This window comes from Arachis ipaensis, chromosome B01 (assembly GCF_000816755.2).
Source record: "Arachis ipaensis cultivar K30076 chromosome B01, Araip1.1, whole genome shotgun sequence".
In the NCBI taxonomy this organism is placed as follows: domain Eukaryota; kingdom Viridiplantae; phylum Streptophyta; class Magnoliopsida; order Fabales; family Fabaceae; genus Arachis; species Arachis ipaensis.
The window spans coordinates 105,029,455-105,051,703 of NC_029785.2; the positions used below are offsets into that span (position 1 = coordinate 105,029,455).

The 22,249-nt window shown below is 37.4% G+C and overlaps 1 long non-coding RNA gene across 1 annotated transcript; it reads right to left on the reverse strand.

Annotated features, from left to right (window-relative positions):
• Positions 10,287–22,195, reverse strand: LOC110271775. Its single transcript, XR_002362413.1, has 3 exons — positions 22,111–22,195; positions 18,250–18,252; positions 10,287–10,300 (listed from the first exon to the last, which is right to left on the reverse strand). It is a non-coding gene; the product is annotated as an uncharacterized LOC110271775 (long non-coding RNA).

Below are 22,249 nucleotides of genomic sequence, written 5' to 3' on the forward strand. Positions count from 1 at the left end.
TAATACAAGCAAACACAACCAAATGCATAGGCACAAACAATTTGATGCATGTCTGTCCTATGCAGGCCATGAGCTCATGTGTCGGTTATCTACCCGCATCCCGATATTATCTAGTCACGAATCCACGTTATTCCGGATATGATTTTCTAACTCGTGCGCAAATAAATAGCTACTCTTCTGTGGCAGCTTCTGCTCTACTATGGTAGGAAAATAGACGGGCGGAAAATAGATTGCTCTATTGTGTCAGTATCTGCTCTACTGTGGCAGAAATCAAACAAACAGAAAATATTTGCTCTACAATGGCAGAAATCAAACAAATATTACTCTGCTCTACTGTGGCAGGAATCAAACAAATCACTTGATATCTTTCTTCATAGACATATCTTTAATTGATACATTATTCTTGTTGTTATTACTGCTTAAGCATCGCCCCTTCATTCTTCTTTTAATTACCTCTTTTTTGTTGTCTCTTTATTCTACTCTAATTACTTTTTTCTCTTTGAATTCTTAACATATTTCCATAAACCTTTCTTAACTTCCTCAAGCATTCGTCCATAAAATCTTCATCATCAAATCATTTCAATCTCTACTTTAGCAATCTTAACTCAAACCAACTTTAAAACTATTTTCCAGTTTAATTCTCTTTCAAATGACTCAAGAAACCCATTTATTTAAATTTTACTAAATACTTTTCAAAACATAACTCTTTTCATATTAAATCAAACTCAAAACATAATTCTTTCCTTAAATAATTCAAACTTGAAACATAAACCTTTCCTTGGTAATCCAAATTCAAAATAATATAATTATTTGCTTATCTAAGTAAAATTCAAATAATATAATTTTCCAAATTTAAATATTTTTAAATAACATTTCAACAAAAGCCTTAAGATTTTATAAAATTTCGACAACACCACCCCTAAAAATCAGACTTAGCCACCTTTACGGGTTCCCTCTTTCTCAACAAATCACAAGCTCTTTCATCAGCAGTTATCACAACAAAATCTCAATAATCATCTCATCATAAATCAGTTTAACGACCAACATCCTAACATAAATTAAAATCAGAGTTTCCATAAACCATTTTTTAAAAGTAAATTAGGCCAGCTTCAAGAATTCATAACTAATATTCCAAAAATCAGCCTCACATAATTCCAGTTATTTTAGAGTTATTTATTCATTAGCAAAGTTACTATTTTATTTTGAAACTCATATTTTAAGAAAACAATTCAGTAGTCAAACTTCAATCAGTCATAAACCAAGTCTTCTACCATTACAGTATATCGAATAACCAGCTCATCCACAACTAATTCAATATAATCCCTCAAATACCAAAATTTTAGTCCGTTCGCAATCATCAAGAAAACCAACCTATAGCAACCAGCTCAACATAATCAAATAACAGGATTCTCTGTAATTCCAAATAAGTAGAAAAGAACCGTTAACGGTTACAGCCTCAGTATGTCGAGACCCACAGAAATTGACTTTGTAGGCATTTTAAAATTAAAACCATTAAACTTTAAAAATAAATCCCCTACCTCAATGTGTTGAGACCCACAGAAATTGAAACTGCAACAATCGCAACGGTGAATCTGGCCCGGTTTCGATAGTGTTTCTCCAGCGACATGGTGCTCTGGCAAAGGCTGAATAGAGGATTTGGACAAGCAGGTACCTGGCCGAGTTGCAGCAGAACCAGAATGGCATTAAAAATATTTAGAAATATTATTTATCAACATATTGCTAAGTTCAATTAATTATTTCTAATTTAAATTATAAAATGAACATATTAATCACATTTTATAAAATTTCCATTACTAAATTTTAATTTGAAATTATATAAAATAATCAATTATAAAAATTACATAAGAATATGATTTAACTTAAACCCAAAGTATTTATGAAATCAATTTAATCGTGCTCGATAAATTATTTTCTAAAAGTAAGAAACTCAAATTAAATTATAAATTATTCGTAATAAAAGTTACTTAAATTAAATTATACAATTCTTTCTTACTTTTCAAATACCAAATATTCGATAAAGATTATATAAAAATTCTAATTAATTTAAACTCCAATTATTAAAAAATTACATATAACTCCTAATTATTTTTAAATTCAAAGTATCATAAAACTTTATTTAATTACTTTCAGTAAAATAATTTTCTTAAAATAAAATCCTCAACAAATATAATAAATTTAGTTATCCAAAACTCGTGATGCTATAATTGTGGTTAATGATGATTGTTGAGAATTATTATTGTTAATGAGGAGTATTGATATTGTTGATAAATGATGTGGATTAGGAATTTTGATGATGATTAATTGATGCTTGGATTAATAAGTATTGAAGGAGTTGATAAATTGGGATATTATGGTTTGGACGTTGTATAGTTGAATAATGATAGAATTTAGAAGGAGTTGATAAATTATCATTAATTTGATGTGATTTAGGTTGAATTTAGATGTTGATAAATAATAATTTTGATGGTGTGGAATAGTGTAATCCATATGTTATTGATGTTTGAGTTTGAAGAATGAATGGTATAGATTTTTGTGTTGTTTTGGTAGTGTTTGGGTTGTGAGTAGTTTGGTTTTGAAATGAGAGATTTGGTGAAATTGAGTTTTTAGTGTCTTTGATAAAAATGAGTTTTAGGCCAAGTTTGGCATATCATATCTTGAACTACAGTTTTTGAAATTTATTAAATTTTGTATCAAATTAATGATAATTCAAAGAGCTTTAAAACGATATAGATTTTGTGGAAATCGAAATTTTGTAGAAAAAGATATGATCGTTGGAAGTTGGTGTTTGAAATCTGATTTCTTTGATGCAGAAATTGGGAGATTTGGTTTGTGTACACACGCACAATGCTGTGCGCGTGCTCTTAACAGGGGCCATGTTTTTACTCGTGCGTACGCACACCCTATAATTTTTAAGAAAACGTGCATTCGCACACTCTGGTGCACACACACATTCTGTGGAATTTGCAAGTTGTGTGATAAACCACTATTTTATGATTTATTTTCTGTTCAATTGAGTGGATTTTATCAATCCTTTGCTCACTTATTCATATGATTTGTGTGATTTTACAATCCCTTCCTAGTTTTGTTCCATGGTTGAAAGCTTGCTTCCTAAAGCCTTTAATTTCTGTATTTTAAATCCCCTTTCTACCATTCGATGCCATGATCCGTGTGTTCAGTGTTTCAGGTCTTACAATGTACGAATGGCTTACAGGAGGGAGAGGAAGCTTGCAAAAAATGGAAGGAGCACAAGAAATAAAGGAGACAATCAGCGAGGAGCGACGCGCACGCATAGCTCACGCGTGTGCGTGATCTGGAGATTCTCACAGCGACACATGCGCGTACTCGACGCATACGCATGGATTGGAGTTCTGCGAGACGATGTGTGCGCGTGCATGACGCGTACACGTGACACGTGAAAATGACCAGCGACGCGTACGCGTGGCTGACGCGTACGCGTGACATGCGCGATCTGTAGAATATTTAGAAAACGCTGGGGGTGATTTTGGGCTGAGTTTGGACCTAGTTTCCGGCCCCAAAAACACATACTAGAGCCAGGGAACAGGCAGAGACTCAGGACATTCTCATTAGCATAGTTTTATTTTTAGATCCGAATCTAGAGCGAAAAATTACTCTTCCTCTAGGTTTTCGTTACATTCATAGTTTTATTCTTTTTGATTACTTATTAATCCTATTCAGATAGGTATGTTGCATTTTAGATTTATTAATATAGAGAATTAATTTTTCCTTTAATTGATTTTCAATCCCTATTTTATTTAATTTATCATGTCTTCTTCTTATACTTCTGTGAGCGTTATATTCATGTCAATGGAGTTGATTCCCAATTTGACATGGGGATTGATTAAAAGCAGACACTTGAGTTGTAATGCTCAAGTGATTAGTTAAATTGGAAGTTGTTGGCTAATTCTCTATTTACTAACGCTAGTCCTTCTCAAGGGAGAGGACTAGGATTTGCGATTAAGAGTTAGCCCAATTACTTGACTTTCCTTTATTTAGTAAGGGTTAACTATAGGACTTCCAATTAATCATTCCCCCAATCAAGGACTTTTCATTTGAATAATATAAATCTCTTTTAATTTTCATTGCACTAAGTTGCAATTATTTATTTTCTATCATTCAACTCTCAAAATTTCTCGGAAAACTCCTAATTAATAAAATAGCACCCTTTTGTCAACTCGTTGGGAGACGACCTGGGATTCATACTCCTAGTATTTTATTCTAATTTCGTGACAACCTTTCTAAATTGATGAGCAGATTTTTGCCGGTTAAGGACTATACTCGCAATGTATTTCTATATTGATTTCTTAATCGGCTGATTTTCGCTCCACATCAATTTTTGGCGCCGTTGTCGGGGAGTTGCAATAGTGTGCTAATTTATTAATTGTTGTAAATATTTTTAATTTTATTTATTTGCATATTTTATTTTATTTTTACCATGAGCTATATGTTTCTTTCGTTGAATGACGCGTTCACTGCCTGATCCGAGCTTAGCCGCATTTGACCCTGAAATTGAAAGGACTCTTTCACGTATTAGGCAAGCTCGGCATCGGTTAGCCTCTGAGGGTGGTGAAGTGATTACTATCAATTCACCAGTCTCATCTGAAGGCGAATCTGAACCACCATCTGAGGGAGAAACAAGCTCCTCTACTACTGATTCTGTGGATTTACGTGCAGGTAATATGGCAGCACCCAGGAGAATTACTCTCCAGGAGGCAGGAGCCCCAGATTTTACTCTGCAACCGTATCAAGCGCGTCACCAAAATCTGGCTGCAGATTTTGAATTGAAGACTGCGCTAATCAACTTAATACCTAAGTTTCATGGCTTACCGGATCAGGAGCCTATCAAGCACCTCAGGGATTTTCAGACAGCCTGTTCTACTGTTAGGCGTCATGGTGCAGATGAAACTTATGTTCTGCTAATCGCCTTTCCGTTTTCTCTTGAGGGAAAGGCAAGGGAGTGGTACTACTCTCAACCTGAAGCAACTGTTATCAACTGGGATATGCTAAGGAGAGAATTCTTGGAAAAATACTTCCCGGCTGAAGTGATAGATAAACTGAGAAAAGATATTTCCTGCATCATTCAAGGCGAATCGGAGACTCTTTATGAGTACTGGGAGCGCTTCAAGAATCTTCTAGATGCATGCCCCCACCACATGATTGACAAGTTGGTGTTGATCAGCTACTTCACTCAAGGCATGAAGCCTCGGGATAAGACTACATTGGATGGTGCTAGTAATGGTTCTCTGAAAAAGTACAAGAGCGCAGATGAAGCGTGGCAACTGATCAGTAACCTAGCTGAATCCACCCTGAATCACAGGCACAGGAATAGTCACTCAAAGACTGTTTCAGAGGTTTCTTCTAGCATTGAGACTTCTACTCTTACACAGAGTATATGTGAGATGACCAACCTACTAAAGCAGATACATCTGGGCCAACAACAACCTCAGCCTCCCCCACCACAATAAAGTCAACAGTTAGTCCCTCAGAGAGTATGTAGAATATGTGCTGATTATAGTCATTACACTGATGAGTGTCTGCAGCTCCAACAAGGGGACAACACCTTGGCAGCTACTCATAATTTCTATGACCTCCCGAATCAAGGGTACAATCAACAAGGCGGCAATTACAACCAAGGTGGAAACTACAACCAAGGTTGGCAAGACAATTCCAACCAGGGATGGAGAGACCATTCCAACCAGGGATTGTAGGATAATTCTAATCAAGGTTGGAAGGACAACTACAACAGAGGAGGCAGAGACAACAATGGAAATCAGAGGTGGAATAACAATAACAGACAGCAGAACCAAAACCAGCCCTACAAAGCACCTCACTTAAGGTAGTCCTAAGCGCCTCAAAACAACCAACAGCAAGCCCCTTAGATTACTTACCCTTGGAATTAAAGCCTATTCTACCCCACCTCAAGTATACTTACCTTGAGGATAATCAGAAGCTTCCAATTATTATTGCAAGGGAACTCACTTCCCAACAGGAGGAGCAACTGCTCAGTGTGCTAAGAAGACACAAGAAAGCAATTGGGTGGAGCTTGGCGGATATAGTAGGCATCAGCTCTCAATTTTGTGAGCATAGAATATTCTTGGAAGAGGGAGCAAGGCCTATCCGTCAAGCCCAAAGAAGATTGAATCCCACCATCTTAGAAGTTGTCAAGAAAGAAGTGACCAGACTACTTGAAGCAGATATCATTTACCCCATCTCAGACAGCAAATGGGTCAGTCCAGTACAAGTGGTGCCCAAGAAGTCTGGAGTCACAACAGTAAAGAATGAGCATGGAGAGCTCCTGACAACTAGAGTGCAGAATTCATGGAGAGTTTGCATTGATTACAGGCGTCTCAACCAAGCTACTCGCAAGGATCACTACCCCTTGCCATTTATTGATCAGATGCTTGATCGCCTGTCAAGTAAATAACATTACTGCTTTTTAGATGGTTATATAGGCTATTTTCAAATTCATATAGCTCCTGAAGATCAAGAGAAGACTACTTTTACATGTCCCTTTGGAACATATGCATACAAAAGGATGCCTTTTGGATTATGTAATGCACCGACTACTTTCCAAAGATACATCATGAGTAACTTTTCAGATCTTATCGAAAGCTGTATGGAAGTTTTTATGGATGATTTCAGCATATATGGTGATTCCTTTAACCTTTGCTTGGATAGTTTAGCTAGAATATTAGACAAGTGTGTTAGTTCAAACCTTATATTGAATTTTGAAAAATGTCATTTTATGGTAAAACAAGGGATTGTTCTAGGACATGTTGTTTCTAATACTGGTATTTCTGTAGATCCAGCAAAGGTAGATGTCATTTCTAGTTTACCTTACCCCTCCTTCATGAGGGATGTCCGTTCGTTCCTTGGTCATGCAGGTTTCTACCGGAGATTTATCAAGGACTTCAGTAAGGTAGCATTGCCTATATCCAGACTGCTGCAGAAAGATGTTGAGTTCGAGTTCAGTGAGGATTGCATGCAAGCATTTGATAAGCTAAAAATCGCCTTGACTCAAACTTTGATTATGAGAGGACCAGACTAGAGCCAGCCTTTTGAGATTATGTGTGATGCCTGACGCTGGCTCAGTGTGAAGGTAAGGATCCTTTCGTAATTGCTTATGCTTCTAAGACCTTAGACGCTGCTCAGTCTAATTACACCACTACTGAAAAAATAGCTTCTGGCTATTGTTTTTGCTCTAGATAAATTCCAAGCCTATTTGCTTGGTACTAAGGTGGTAGTATACTCAGACCATGCAGCTCTAAAGTTTTTATTAGCTAAAAAAGAGTCTAAACCAAGGGTAATACGTTGGATATTACTGCTGCAAGAATTTGACTTAGAAATTAAGGATAAGAGTGGTTCCCAAAATTTAGTGGCAGACCACTTGAGTCGCCTTGAGCACATTAAGACTGACTCCATTCTTATCAACGATGCTTTTCAATTTGATAGCTTGCAAGCAGTATCTGAAGTAGTTCCTTGGTATGCATCTGTAGCTAACTATTTAGTTAGCCATACTTTCCCTCCTAATTTTACTAAGCATCAAAGAGACAAGCTGAAAAGCGAGTCCAAATATTATATATGGGATGATGCATATTTATGGAGGTGTGGTGCTGACCAGGTAATTAGAAGGTGTGTGCCCCAATCAGAATTTTAGTCCATTTTAGAGGCCTGCCACTCTTCTGATAGTGGAGGATATTTTGGCCCCCTCAAAGAACAGCTAGAAAAATTTTAGACTACGGATTCTGGTGGCCTACTCTTTTTAAAGATGTTGCTGCCTTTTGTAAATCTTGTTCCCCATGCCAAAGGTTTGGTAATATATCCAAGAGGGATGAGATGCCCCAACAGATTATGCTATTCTGTGAAATTTTTTATGTTTGGGGCATTGACTTCATGGGATTATTTCCAAACTCTAGTGGTTACCTTTATATATTGTTAGTTGTAGATTATGTTTCTAGATGGGTGAAAGCAATTCCTACCCGTACTAATGATGCTAACTCTGTTGTTTCCTTTGTTAGAAACCATATTATCTGCCGCTTTGGATCACCACGAGCAATCGTGAGTGATCAAGGCACTCACTTCTGTAACAGGAGATTAGCAGGACTACTGAAGAAGCATGGGATAGTTCACAAAGTGGCAACAGTATACCATCACCAGACCAATGGGCAAGCAGAGGTATCTAACAGAGAAATAAAGCGCATTCTGGAGAAGATAGTAAAGCCTCATAGAAAGGACTGGAGCACTAGACTTGTTGATGCGCTCTGGGTGTATCGGACAGCGTACAAGACTCCCATTGGGATGAGCCCCTTCCGCTTAGTGTACGGAACGGCTTGCCACCTTCCAGTAGAGGTAGAACACAAGGATTTCTGGGCTATGAAGGAGTGCTCCATGATATTTGAGAAAGCTGGTGCTGAAAGGAAGCTGCAACTAGCAGAACTGGAAACCCTTCGACTCGAAGCTTATGACAATGCCAGATTATACAAAGAGAAGGTGAAGGTTGTGCATGACAAGCATATTAAGAGGAGAGAGTTCAGACCTGGAGATCTGGTTCTCCTTTACAACTCCAGGATGAGACTCATGCCAAGAAAGCTGAGATCCAGATCGGAAGGCCCCTATAGAGTAGAAAAGACAGAGCCATATGGAGTCTTCCACCTGAGTCATCCTTCAAGTCCCAATTTCATCAAGGTCAATGGGCATCGCCTACAACTTTATCATGGTGAGAAGATGAAGGAACACAAAGAGCTAGAGGTCTTCCTCCTGGAGGACCCACCAACAGAAGCAGAATAAGCCTGAAGACCGTCCAACTTAAGAACGTAAAAGAAAAGTGCTAGGTGGGAGACAACCCACTATGGTATGATCGTTCTTTTTCAATCTTAGTTTTATTCTTAGTTTTATTTTATTCTGTTTTCCCTAGTGTCATTCATAACATCTGTATCAGCATCCACATTTTGCATTCTGCATTCTGCAAAAAAAAAATAAATAAAAAAAATAAAAATTTTGCACACGACGCGCATGCGTCATATGTGCATGCGAAACAAAGAAGAACCAAACAGAGAGTTGCGCGGGAGCATGGCCAGAGGCGTGCTTTAGGCACAAATACGCACACGCGCACGCATCCCTGATGCGTCCGCGTCACTTGCAAAATCAGCCCTCCACGTGTATGCGTCACCCAAATGTACACGTGACCCTGCAAATCGGCGTAAATGGGTGTATGGCCAGAGAATTATGATGGTGTGGGGCTGGAATTGTGCTGGAAGCACACGCCCTTTCACGCGTACGTGTCAGGGACGCGTATGCGTCATTTTTCCAATTCAGGCCATTCACGCGTACGCGTCCTTGACGTGCACGCGTTGCCTCAAATTTTGGCAATTGTGTGATTTGAACAGAGAGTTGTGCGTGCGCAAGGCTGCCTCCGTGCCAATTGCACAACCCCTGTCACGCGTACGCGTCCCTGACGCGTGCGCGTTGTTTGAAAGTATCGCGATCCGCACGTACGCATGATGCACGCGTACACATGATGCACGCGTACGCATGATGCACGCTTACGCGTCGCAAGCGACGCACAGCTAACCAACCTTAGCGCCTGATTTCAAATCTCCCACCCCCAATCCTACTTATCTTTCTATTATCATTCTTTCTTCTTTTTTCTCCTTTCTTTCTTATTTATTCTCTCTTACTTTCTACTACTTTCTCTCTCCTTCTTCATCTTCTTTATCAAGGTTCTTTTTTTCTCCCCCTTTTACTCTTCCATTATTACTTTAATTTATATTCCCTTCTTCTTTTTCTTTTTAATTTCATTATCTATCTTTTTTTTGTCTTTCTTTTTGCTTTTTACATCCTTTTAATTGGTGTTAGAAATTTAATTAGGTGATTGTTTTCTTCTATATTTTGCTTGTGGATATATTAAGGGATTAATTAACAATTAATATTAATTTTTTGGGTTGCTTGCATGTTCAAATTTAATGCTTTCAATAACATCTTTACCATGCACGCTAAGTGTTTGTGAAAAAGCCCGTATGGCATTGTGCATTTTTAATTATTCTATCCTTCTACTCTAATGCCTGTTTTTCACAAAAATCCTTAAATATTTTATTAATTGAATATAATTGTCAATACAAATGTGACTGTTAGTTTGTTACGAGTGATAATACATTTAAGTTATTGATGCTTGATCCATGCTACTCATGCCTTTGCCGGCATGCTAATAAACATCTTGCATCTACTTGCCATAATATGCATTTGCTATATTTCCATTGATGAACTGATCACATGTAGTCGTGACCATGTGTTAACGACATCTTTCATTACCTTGGCATTGATTATCACTTGTACTGTCCTCCTCCTTGCTTCAACCCTTGGCTTTACATGTTACTTTCTTTTTCCCCTTTTCGGGATGGCCACCAACAAGGGTAAAGAGAAAGCTACTCCCAAACCACTGGCAAGGAGGGGAACAAAAAGAGCGCTAGCTGCAGAACCATCCTCAACAGCAGTCAAACCGACAACAAAGAGGGTCAAGAGGATCATTAAGGTCAATGAAACAGAGAAAGCCTTTCCAGCAAGGGACACTGCGTGGTTCACTAACCGCTACTATGAGCAGATGTTCCCCATCCTGGCTAAGCGGAACTATAACAATGAGCACCTACTCATCCTTCCGACCCACATTGTTGATTTTGTAGATCCCCGGATTGAGCGCAGACAATGGGGATTCTTATGGAGACAGCCACGGCAGGTTAATCTCTCATGGGTAGTTGAATTCTACTCCAATTTTCACACGCCAGCCCTGCAGACTGTCTATGTCCATGAGAAACAAGTCCCTATATCCGAAGGGGCCATTCAGAGAGCTTTAGATCTTCCCTCTGCTCCAGTAGGATTGGACGCATTCCAAGAAGCCAGACATACCAATTTGACTGGGACACTATCCTCAGAGTTATAGCACAACCTGGCAGCAGATGGATCTATGGATACCATCGATCACAACCTAAGGGCATATTGGCTTCAGCACTCACCTTGGAGGCTCGAGTATGGGCACAAATTATGTCCCATTATGTCTTTTCGAGCACTCACGAGTCCTCCTTCACTGCAGATATGGCTGTTCTCCTCTGGTGTATCCTTACAGACCAGCCTCTCAACTTACCAAGACACCTTCCACATTACAAGCACCTTCAACAAATCAACTGCTCCTTCAGATACTTCAGAGGTTGGACCGGCTTGACCGGCAGGCAAAGCAAAGGGAGCACCGTAACAAACGCCGATTTACATACCTCAAGGAGCTGATTATTGGCAACCACCCACCTGAAGAAGACCCAGATACTCCAGACTCCACTTCATCCACTAGCACAAGGAGCCATGACAATTCCAATTGTGGAGATGCTGCTACCAGCCCCCCTTTGTTCCTGACTGATGGCACCGAGGACGGTGCCAAGCTTTAAGTATGGGGAGGTCGGTCAGTACCTGAATTCCGGAGGTAATTGCTCTTTCTTAACACCAATAGGTTATTTTTCTTTTGTTAAGATAGGATAAATTGCATAGTAATAGGTGTTTGCATGCATGTTCTATTTGGTTGAAAAATAATAAGTTTCTTTTCAAGACTCTATTTTGAAAATTTCACTAATTTAAATTAAAACTTTTGAGTTAAAACTTGTTTGAAAATTGTAATTTGGAACATGAATTGTAGCTAAGAACACACAACATGTGAGAATTGAGCTTAATTGCATGGTTACATTATTTAACCATAACATTTTATTCTTGTGTGTTTTCTTCTCTATAATTGTAATCTTTATTTTGTTCTACTCTACATGTCCAATGTTTAATGTGTTTATATGCATGCATATGATTGAGGCCATCATTTGTTACTAGTTCACTTATCCCAAAGAGCCTACCCTTTCAATCACCTTTGTTAACCACCTTGAGCCTTTTAATCCCCATTTGTTTTGTATTTTACCACATCACTAGCCTTAAGCAGAAAAACAATTAAATACCCAATTGAATCTTTGGTTAGCTTAAGATAGAGATTGTGTATCAACTAATGTGGGGAAACTGTGGGAACATGGGTTAATAGGGAATGTGTTGCATTTCTACTTTGATAAAATATTAGGAATTTGGGTACCTACTCATGTGAGACCGGAAAAAAAAATTCATGTGCATTGATATGTTATGTTTATTTTTATCTCAAAAAAAAATTTAATAAATAAATAAATAAATGAGGAGACAAAATTACCCCAAATGCTAAATTAATAAAAGATCAATGCATATGTGATACAAATTAAAAGAAAAGTTGATGCATGAGTATGTGAATTATACAAAAGTGGGAACTTTGAGGTAGCTAGGCATGATTTAGAATTATATAGAGTGTGTGTGTGTATAGGTGAGAGCTTAGGTTAGTCTATGATTCAATTTATAGCTCACTTAGCCATACATATATCCTCACCCTTACCTTGGCCCCATTACTACCTTGAAAAGACCTCATGATGTTTGCATTGGTACATTAAATATTTGTTGATTGGTTAGGTGAAGAACAAAGTTTAGAAAAGCATGACTGGAGAAGAGTAGAGTGATTACCCTATACACTTGAGTGATTAGAGTGCATATACACGATCAGTGAGGGTTCAATGCTTGATTCTATGTTCCCTGCTTTCATGAGCCACCTTCTTACAAGCTTACTTGTCTTTACTGTATGATTTGAATTAGTGGAATTTGATTTATGTTTGTCTTGGAGAACTTATTTACTTTTAACCAAGTAGACAGAAACATCTTAGTATATAGTTGCATTCATAGGTTGCATTTCATGAGTCTTACTTTCCCTTATTTAGTCTTTTGATCTCCATGAGCTAAGCATGAGGACATGCTAATATTTAAGTGTGGGGAGGTTGATAAACCACTATTTTATGATTTATCTTGTGTTCAATTGAGTGATTTTTATCAATCCTTTGCTCACTTATTCATATGATTTGTATGATTTTACAATCCCTTCCTAGTTTTGTTCCATGGTTGAAAACTTGCTTCCTAAAGCCATTAATTTGTGTATTTTAAATCCCCTTTCTACCATTCGATGCCATGATCCATGTGTTCAGTATTTCAGGTCTTACAGGATAGGAATGGCTTAGAAGAGGGAGAGGAAGCTTGCAAAAAATGGAAGGAGCACAAGAAATAAAGGAGACAATCAGCGAGGAGCGATGCGCACGCATAGCTCACGCGTGCGCGTGATCTGGAGATTCTCACAGCGACGGGTGCACGTACCTGATGCATACGTGATAAACCCCATATTTAGAGTTTATCTTGTGTTGAATTTAGAGGGTTTCATCAACCTTTCTCCCATTTATCCAATGAAATAGCATGGTTTTGTAAATTCTCCTTTAATTGTGCTTAAGAGTGAAAACTTGCTTTTTAAGTCCTTAATTGTTTAATCTTAACTTACCTTTGATTCCATTAGATGCCTTGATATGTTTGTTAAGTGATTTCAGATTTAGGAGGCAAAGATTGGATCAAGGGAATGAATGAAAAGTATGTAAAAATGGAGAACTCATGAAGAAATGAAGTAATCGCAAAAGCTATCAAGGCGACCTCTTTTCACTTAAACGACCAAAACTTGAGCTACAGAGGTCCAAATGATGCGGTTTCAGTTGCGTTGGAAAGCTAACATCCGGGGTTTCGAAAGGATATAAGATTTTCCATAGTTGCTACACGAATAGTGACACGTACGTGCACTGTACGCGCACGCGTCGTTGCTGCCATATGATCCACTTAAAGCAATACGTGGCCAGCGAATTCTAAAGCCTTGTGGGTCCAATCCAACTCATTTATGATGCTATTTAAGCCAGGGATTGAAGGGGAATCAATATACTTTAGATACTTTACATACTTTTGATCATTAGTTTAGTTTAGAGTAATTTTAGAGAGAGAAGCTCTTACTTCTCTCTAGAATTAGGATTAGGTTTTAGATCTAGATTAGAATTCTTTAGATCTAGGTTTAATTCATGTTTTGATTCACTTTTCCTTTATCAATTCTTGTTTCTCTTCTTCTCCTCTCTCTAATTTTGTATTTCATTCTTGTGATTCTCTACTTTTATGTTGATGCACTTTTGTTCTTCTATTTCTCTTTAATGCAATTTATGTTTTCATGTTCCTTTATTGTTCATTTGATTTGTTGTTGTTTAATTCTTTGCAATTGAGTAGTGTAGACTTACTTTCCTTGCAATTTTACTATGCTTTTCTTTTGTGCCTTCCAAGTGTTTGATGAAATGCTTGGTTGGACTTTAGTATAGAACTTTCTCCTCTTGGCTTTGGTAGAGTAATTAGTGACGCTTGAGTTATCTAATTCCTTTGTTGATTGATAATTAGAAGTTGCTAATTGATTTGGATACCACTAAAGCTAGTCTTTCCCTTGGGAGTTGGCTAGGACTTGTGGAATCAAGTTGATTCATCCACTTGACTTTCCTCCATGATTAGAGGTTAACAAAGTGGTAGCAATGGATAATTTGTGGTCACAATTGAGGAGGATGACTAGGATAGGACTTCTAGTTCTCATACCTTGCCAAGAGCTTTGTTAGTTGTTAGTTTATTTCCTTTGCCATTTATATTTCTTGCCTATTATTCTAAAAACCCCAAACAATACCTCATAACCAATAACAATAACATTTGTTTGCAATTCCTAGGGAGAACAACCCGAGGTTCAATACTTCGGTTTATAAATTTAGGGGTTTGTTACTTGTGACAAACAAATTTTTGTATGAAAGAATTATTGTTGGTTTAGAAACTATACTTGTAACGATATTTCAATTGTGAATTCTAGACCACACAAAAGTCCAATTTTTGTATGCTTTAGGTTGGTTTCATGCATTTTCTTAGGAAATAAGCAACTATTTGGTTGAAAATGCATTCATACCATGATTCAAGCAAACATTGTGAATTTTGAATGATTTCATGAGAATTATGCATGAATTGAATGATAAAATGGATGATGCATGATCTCATGATTAAGAGCAAGACTTTGATGTACTTTTTTTTATTGATTTCAGGTAACAAGAAGCAGAGAAGAGTCACGTTAGTGGCTACGTTAGTGCCACTAACGTGGCCATTAAAGTGGAAGGAAGGAAAGCTTGGAAAGTTAGTGAGAACGTTAACGCCATTAACGTTAGCGAAGGGCATGAAGACCCACGTTAGCGACCCCGTTAGCTCCACTAACGTGGGCACTAACGTGGAAGAAAAGAGAAGCCGCAACGTTAATGAGAAAGTTAATGGCATTAACTTTGAAGAAGGAGCAGCGTTATTAGCAAAAGTGAGTGCCAATAACGCTAGCGAAGCAAAAGAAGACCCACGTTAGCTTCCACGTTAGTTACATTAACGTGGGAACTAACGTGGAAGGAAAGGGAAGTGCCAACCTTAGTGGAAAAAGTGAGTGCCACTAACGTTTGCGAAGCAAAGGAAGACCACTAACGTGGCCATTAACGTGGGCCAAAGTCTCACCTGGCAGCCTGACCATGCCTTCTTCAAACAAGAATAACTTGAGCCACAAAGCTCCAAATGAGGTGATTCTAATGGCATTAGAAAGTAGGATTCCAGATCTTTCCAAGCATATATGGCACTACATAGTGGACACTAAATTTGAGGGAGAAAACCTGCCTCGAAAGTGCAAAGATGAACATGGTATCAACCTGTAGTAAGGCCAGCTGACCTCTTCACCTTCCAAGAAGTATAACTCGAGCTGTAGAGCTCCAAATGATGCCCTTTCAAAGGCGTTGAAAAGTAGACATCCAGAGCTTTCCAACAATTAATAGTAGTATGGGGTGGACATTAAGTTTGAGCTCCAGAACTGGCAATATTAAGCCCCTGATCGCTAACGTTATTGTGACTCGCTTTTTCCAGTAACGCTAGCGACTATGCCAGCGACCTTGTCCACTTCAAAGGAGCATAACTTAAGTTACAGAGGTTCAATTGAGGTGATTCTAGTTGTGTTAGAAAGCTGACATTCGGAGCTTTTCAATGATATATAATACTCTATAGTGGGCATGAAATTGGAGCGCAAACTAGAGGCATCTTTTAAGCCCCAAAAACACCAACTGGGAAGCAAGTGTGACGTTAGCCACACTAACTTCAGCAATAACGCCACACTTGTAGCGTTAATGTGGCTAACGTTAGCACCGACATTAGCACCTGAATCTCAACTTGATTCACTTACAAGGACCACCCAACCTCATGAAAGCAAGCCCCCAAGTGTTAACCAATCAAGGCCACAAGAAGCATCTAGAATAGAAATTTTCATTTAATTGTAATTTGCTTTTAATTTCATTTCATTTTGTAATTTAGGAGAGCCTATATAAAGGCCTTAGTTTTTACATTCAATACATTCTAGAATGGGGGATTGAAGAGGGGTCTTCGGACTCCCTCCCCTCACACACTTTTCTTTCTCTTTCTTTTCTTTGTACTTTTCATTTATGAATTTTGAAGTTTCAATTTCAGTTTTAATCTTCATCTTTATTTTTCTGCACTTTATTTCATTTCTATTTTGATAGAGCAATGATCAACTAACTCTTTTCATTGGGTTAGAGAGCTCTATTGTGATTCAATGGATCAATTGTAGTTCTTATTCTTCTTCTTCATTCTTTTCTCTTGATTTTACTTGAGAGCTTTCGATCTTCATCTAATTGTGTAATTGTCTCGGAAGAGAAATTGCTCATACTTGGATTTCCTCTGAACCTTGGAGGAGGAATGAGGAAATCATGCTAGAAATGCTCTCTCACATTGGATTAGGTTGGGGGTTAGATGGATATTGTGAGATTTAATCCTACCAATACTTTGATCTATGAATGTGTGTGGTATAATCAGTGACCAAACTTCATCTCTTCCCATGAGCAATTAAATCAAGGAATTGGAAAATTGTTCAAGCTTAGAGAGATTGGATTGCCAAGGAATTTGGATCCAATCACTTAAGATTGCCAAGGAGATCAATGAATGCATTGATTAAGGAAGAGATGAGAATGAACTTGATCCGGAGGATTTCAATATCTCTTGATCCCAATGTTCATATTATTTTTAGTTCTTACATTTACTTTTCTTGCCATTTTACTTTTCTGCACTTTATTGCTTTCTTTACTTTTATGCTATTTACTTTTCCTATTGCTCATCATTCAAATCTGAGCCGTCTAACTAGGATAATCAATCAACTATTGATTGCTTAATCCGTTAATCTCTGTGGGATTCAACCTTACTCTTTTGTGAGTTATTACTTGACGACAATTCGGTATACTTGTCGAAGGGAAATTTGTTGAGAGACAAGTTTCCGTGCATCAAGTTTATGGCGCCGTTGCCGGGGATTAATTGTGATTAACAAACTACCAGTTGATTGATTTACTAGATTAGACACTTTTCTTTTGTCTTTGTTTTCTTTGTTTCTTTATTTTCTTTTGCTAACTAAATGTTTGTGATATTGCCTCACTAAGAATCCCTCATTTATTACAATGGAGATTCCAATTTCTTTTGGTGATTATTGTTTGAGACAGAGCTTTTTGCAGGAAAGAAAGGAGCATCCATCATATTGTAGTCAAACAAATTTCATGGGAAACTCTCCACCACCACAGAATGATCCACTTTACTATGCTCATGGTGGGTGGAAGTATCAAGAACATGAAATGGGGTACTCTCCAGAGCCACAAAATGGTCCATATTTTGGTGAAATTGATCACTACTCAAGTTGTGGCTGGGAAGATCAAAATCAAAGATATTTCACTCATTCATACCCCATTCATCAAGAGCCATCACCTCTCAATTATCCAACCTCACCTCCAAGTTTTACATGCCTAAATTCTTCATCACTTGAGTATACCTCAGCACAAAATTCTGTCCCATATCCATACAATTCATTTCACCATCCACAAAACTCAATCCACTACCCACAAGAGTCATACCACTTTCAGAACACACAACCACAAAACAACCAATTCCATTCACAATCCAACCCCGAGCAACCATTACAACCTACCTAACCTCCTTTAGATAGACTTGCTAGGATGGAACTCATCATTGAAGAACTCAAAAAAAGTAGAGAAGAAGAGAGACTCGCTAGGATAGAACTCCTCCTTGAAGAAATGATAAAGACAAATGAAGAGGAGAAAATATCAAAAAGAGACCATGAAGAAAAATTGAGACAGAATGCACAACTCTATTATGAAGAACAATTCATTAAAGAGCTGAGATTACAAAGAGAGACCACTTCACTCTCTCCAGAAATAGAGGAGTTTATTCAAAGGTCAAGAACAAGGGAGGAATCAGAAGAACAAGAATAGAGGCAGCCATACCAAGTGAGATTCATATGAAGAAGGAGGAGGTTGTGAGAGTATATAAGCCCAAAGCTCTAGACCCGCAGAGGTTACTAGGGGTGACAAAGGAACATGCAAACTCACTCCCAAAAGACTCAATGCAACATCATGTAGAAGAAAGGGAGGAAGTCAATCAAGGGAGTCCACACTACTCCAATGAAACAGAGAGTTGCACAAAGGGTGAGTTCATTGAACCACCAATTCAAGAAGCTCTTGATGAAGAGGATGCTCCAACCATCATACAACACCCAAGTACTGAAATCAAGGTGGTGAAGGTAATCAACATGAGCACTAAAAAGAGGATGGTGACCAAGAAAAGAAGGACAATATCCATGAAAATGAAAGGGTCAACCAAAAGCCATCCCACCCCTACCCCAACAAGCAAGTTTACTCAAGCTAACAACAAAAGAAAGCTTGCTGGGGAAAGACACTCAAAACAAGGGGCATTAACTGGCTCCTCTTTCCTCTTGAGGTCATTCCTCTTAACAAACTGGAAGAAGAGGAAGAAATTCATGAACAATATGTCAAGCTAATGACGTTAAAAGAGCGCTTGTTGGGAGGCAACCCAACCGTCGGTAACATTTTCTTTCCTTGTTTAGTTTATTTTCAATAATTTGACATATGATTGCATTCTAAGTTTGGTGTTGCCATGCAACAAAATGATTTTCAATCTTCACTAGGTATTTGCATCATTCTAAAATGACAGTGTCACACTAAGTTTGGTGTTGCCACTTAACTTTCATGCAAAGTACCATGCCAACACCACTTATTAATGCCATCATAATGATTCTGTTTTTAGTTCTGGTGCCTTTATTGTGATCCTTAATCTTGCTTACTGAAACACATGCATACTCACACTTTATTCTAAGACATTCATGATACATCATAAACCCCATCACCACTGTTTTACTTGTTGCTTGAGGATAAGCAATCGTTCTAAGTTTGGTGTGGGAAGGGGAAAAATAAGAGGAAAAGGGCAACAACAATGAAGATGAACTACAAGGTGGTAAAGTTCATTTTTCCTCTTACTTATTTCCAGCACTTTAAATTGCATGATTGTCTTCTATTTCCTTTGTATGCATGTGTGATTACTCCTTGTGAATAAGCATAATTTGATATTTGATTTGTATCATGTTGCTATGATATCATGATTATCATCTTGAATTTTACTTGCACCCAATATCTTTAAGAATGCAACAATGAAATCATTCTTTTGAAAGGAAAATGTTGAAGAATTTTATAAATCTTGGGGCAAGCAAAAGATTAAGAGGAGTGGAGGTTCTGATTGTATGATTGTGTATTGAGGTTGCATGTTTGTGAAAACTTGCATGGGAGATCATAGACAGGAAATGAAGTTTAGAGAAGTATTATGGAATTTTTCAAACATCTATTGATCCAAGAAGCAGTAACAAAAGAAAACAAAAGAAAAAGAAAAACAAAGAACAAGCCTAAGGCTCTGAGCATCAATTACTAGGAAGAAAAAGAAAGAAACAAGAACTCAAAGAGTTATTGTCCTAGTTAAATGCTTGTGGTGGATTTGTGTCAAAGAAAGAGGCTTGAGCAAGTATATCCTAAGAGGTGCTTCAACACCTAATACCTTAGACCAACTGGTTTGGGAGTATTGATTGAAAGCTTATCTTAAAAAGCCGCTTTGAGACATGATACCTAGAGTCGAGGCCAAGATACAAAAAGAAAAGAAAAATGCTAGAAAATAAGTGCTGCTTCAAAGGTGACAATCTATAAAGAGGATTCCATAATATCATTTGAATGAAAGTCCTAAAATCTAAGACCTCGAAAATGTAAGGACTAATGAGCACTGGAATCCTTGCATAAGCATACAAATTAGAGTTAACCCCACTGTCACTTATTCACTTCACCCACTAAGGCATCATCAGCAATTCTTTAATGCATTCCAATTAAGAGAATTCTTTGTACATAGTTCTTTTCTTGCTTGGGGACAAGCAAGATTTAAGTTTGGTGTTGTGATGTCAGGGCATCTTGGCTAGTTTTACTAGCCATTTTTTGTATACTTTAGGTTGGTTTCATGCATTTTCCTAGGAAATAAGCAACTATTTGGTTGAAAATGCATTCATACCATGATTCAAGCAAACATTGTGAATTTTGAATGATTTCATGAGAATTATGCATGAATTAAATGATAAAATGGATGATGCATGATCTCATGATTAAGAGCAAGACTTTGATGTACTTTGTTTGATTGATTTCAGGTATCAAGAAGCAGAGAAGAGCCATGTTAGTGGCTACGTTAGTGCCATTAACGTGGCCATTAAAGTGGAAGGAAGGAAAGCTTGGAAAGTTAGTGAGAACGTTAACGCCACTAACGTTAACGAAGGGCAAGAAGACCCACGTTAGCGACCCCATTAGCTCCACTAACGTGGGCACTAACGTGGAAGAAAAGAGAAGCCCCAACGTTAGTGAGAAAGTTAATGGCATTAACTTTGAAGAAGGAGCAGCGTTATTGGCAAAAGTGAGTGCCAATAACGCTAGCGAAGCAAAAGAAGACCCACGTTAGCTTCCACGTTAGTTACATTAACGTGGGAACTAATGTGGAAGGTGTAACATCCCACATTTTTGAAAATCTAAATATATAAATAAATTGTGATTTTATCTTATTAAGTTTAAACTTTATAATTTTAGAAATTATTTTATTAGAACTAATTAAATAGATTCGGAGATAGTTTTATTTCGAATCAATTAAAATTTTTAAGTAATCTAATTATAATGGAATATTTTGTATAATTTTAGTAATTGAAAAATAAAAAAAGAATTGTATAATTTAATTTAAGTAACTTTTATCCTGAAAAAGTTACGATTTAATTTATTAATTTGATATTTTATTTTATAAATTAATTAATTAAGAGTAACTAAATTAGTTTTATTAATATTTGGAGTTTAAGTTAAATAATATTCTTATGTAATTTTCATAATTAGTTATTTCATATGCTTTGAAAATAAAATTTAGTAATGGAAGTATTATATAATTTAATTTAAGTAAGTTTTATTATGAATAAATTATGGTTTATTTTATTAGTTTGAGCTCTTAGAGATTAATTTACTAGGAAATGATTAAATTGATTTTTATAAATACATTGGGTTTAAGTTAATTAAGGTTTATGTACAATCTTTACTATAACTAATTATTTTATACAAATTGAAATTAGAGTTATGATAGATAAATAATAAAAGGTTATATAATTTAATATAGGTAATTGATATTGAGTTTAACCGTATTTTATAAAATGTGATTAATATGCTTATTTTATAATTTAAATTAGAAATAATCAATTCAACTTAGCAATATGTTAATAAATAATGTTCTTAAATATTTTTAAGAGAGTATATTTGGTTTTAAAATTACTCTACTCTTCAATTTTATCAAAATATCTATTTATATCTATCCTTATTTCTTTATAAAATCCTAATTTCACTAAATTCCTAATTGATACCATAATTTCACAAATAAGCACATACACAGAAAGGAAAGAAAGGGAACAGGGGGAGCTTGAGGGGGGAAACGGAGAACAGGGGGAGAGAGTGACGGAACGGAGTAAGAAGAGAGGAAGGAGGATCGCGCGAGAAGGAAGAGGGAGAGTCGTCGCGGGCTGGCCGTAGGGGGAACCGCTGCTGCGAGCACGCATCGTCTGCACCGTCGCACCCTGGCCGTCTCACTGTCGCCGTTCGCGGAGGAAGAGGCAAGCGCGCCAGAGGAGAGCGAGAGGGGGAGACCGTGACGGGATACTCTGCCACCATCGTGTATCGTGAACAGAGGAGGAAGGAGAAGTCTTCTGTCATCAACGCCACGTCTCTTCACTACCGCTGCTGCCGCCGGAATCTCTGGTTGCCGCCATGATTAATGGTGAGTCAGTTAAACCCTAGCC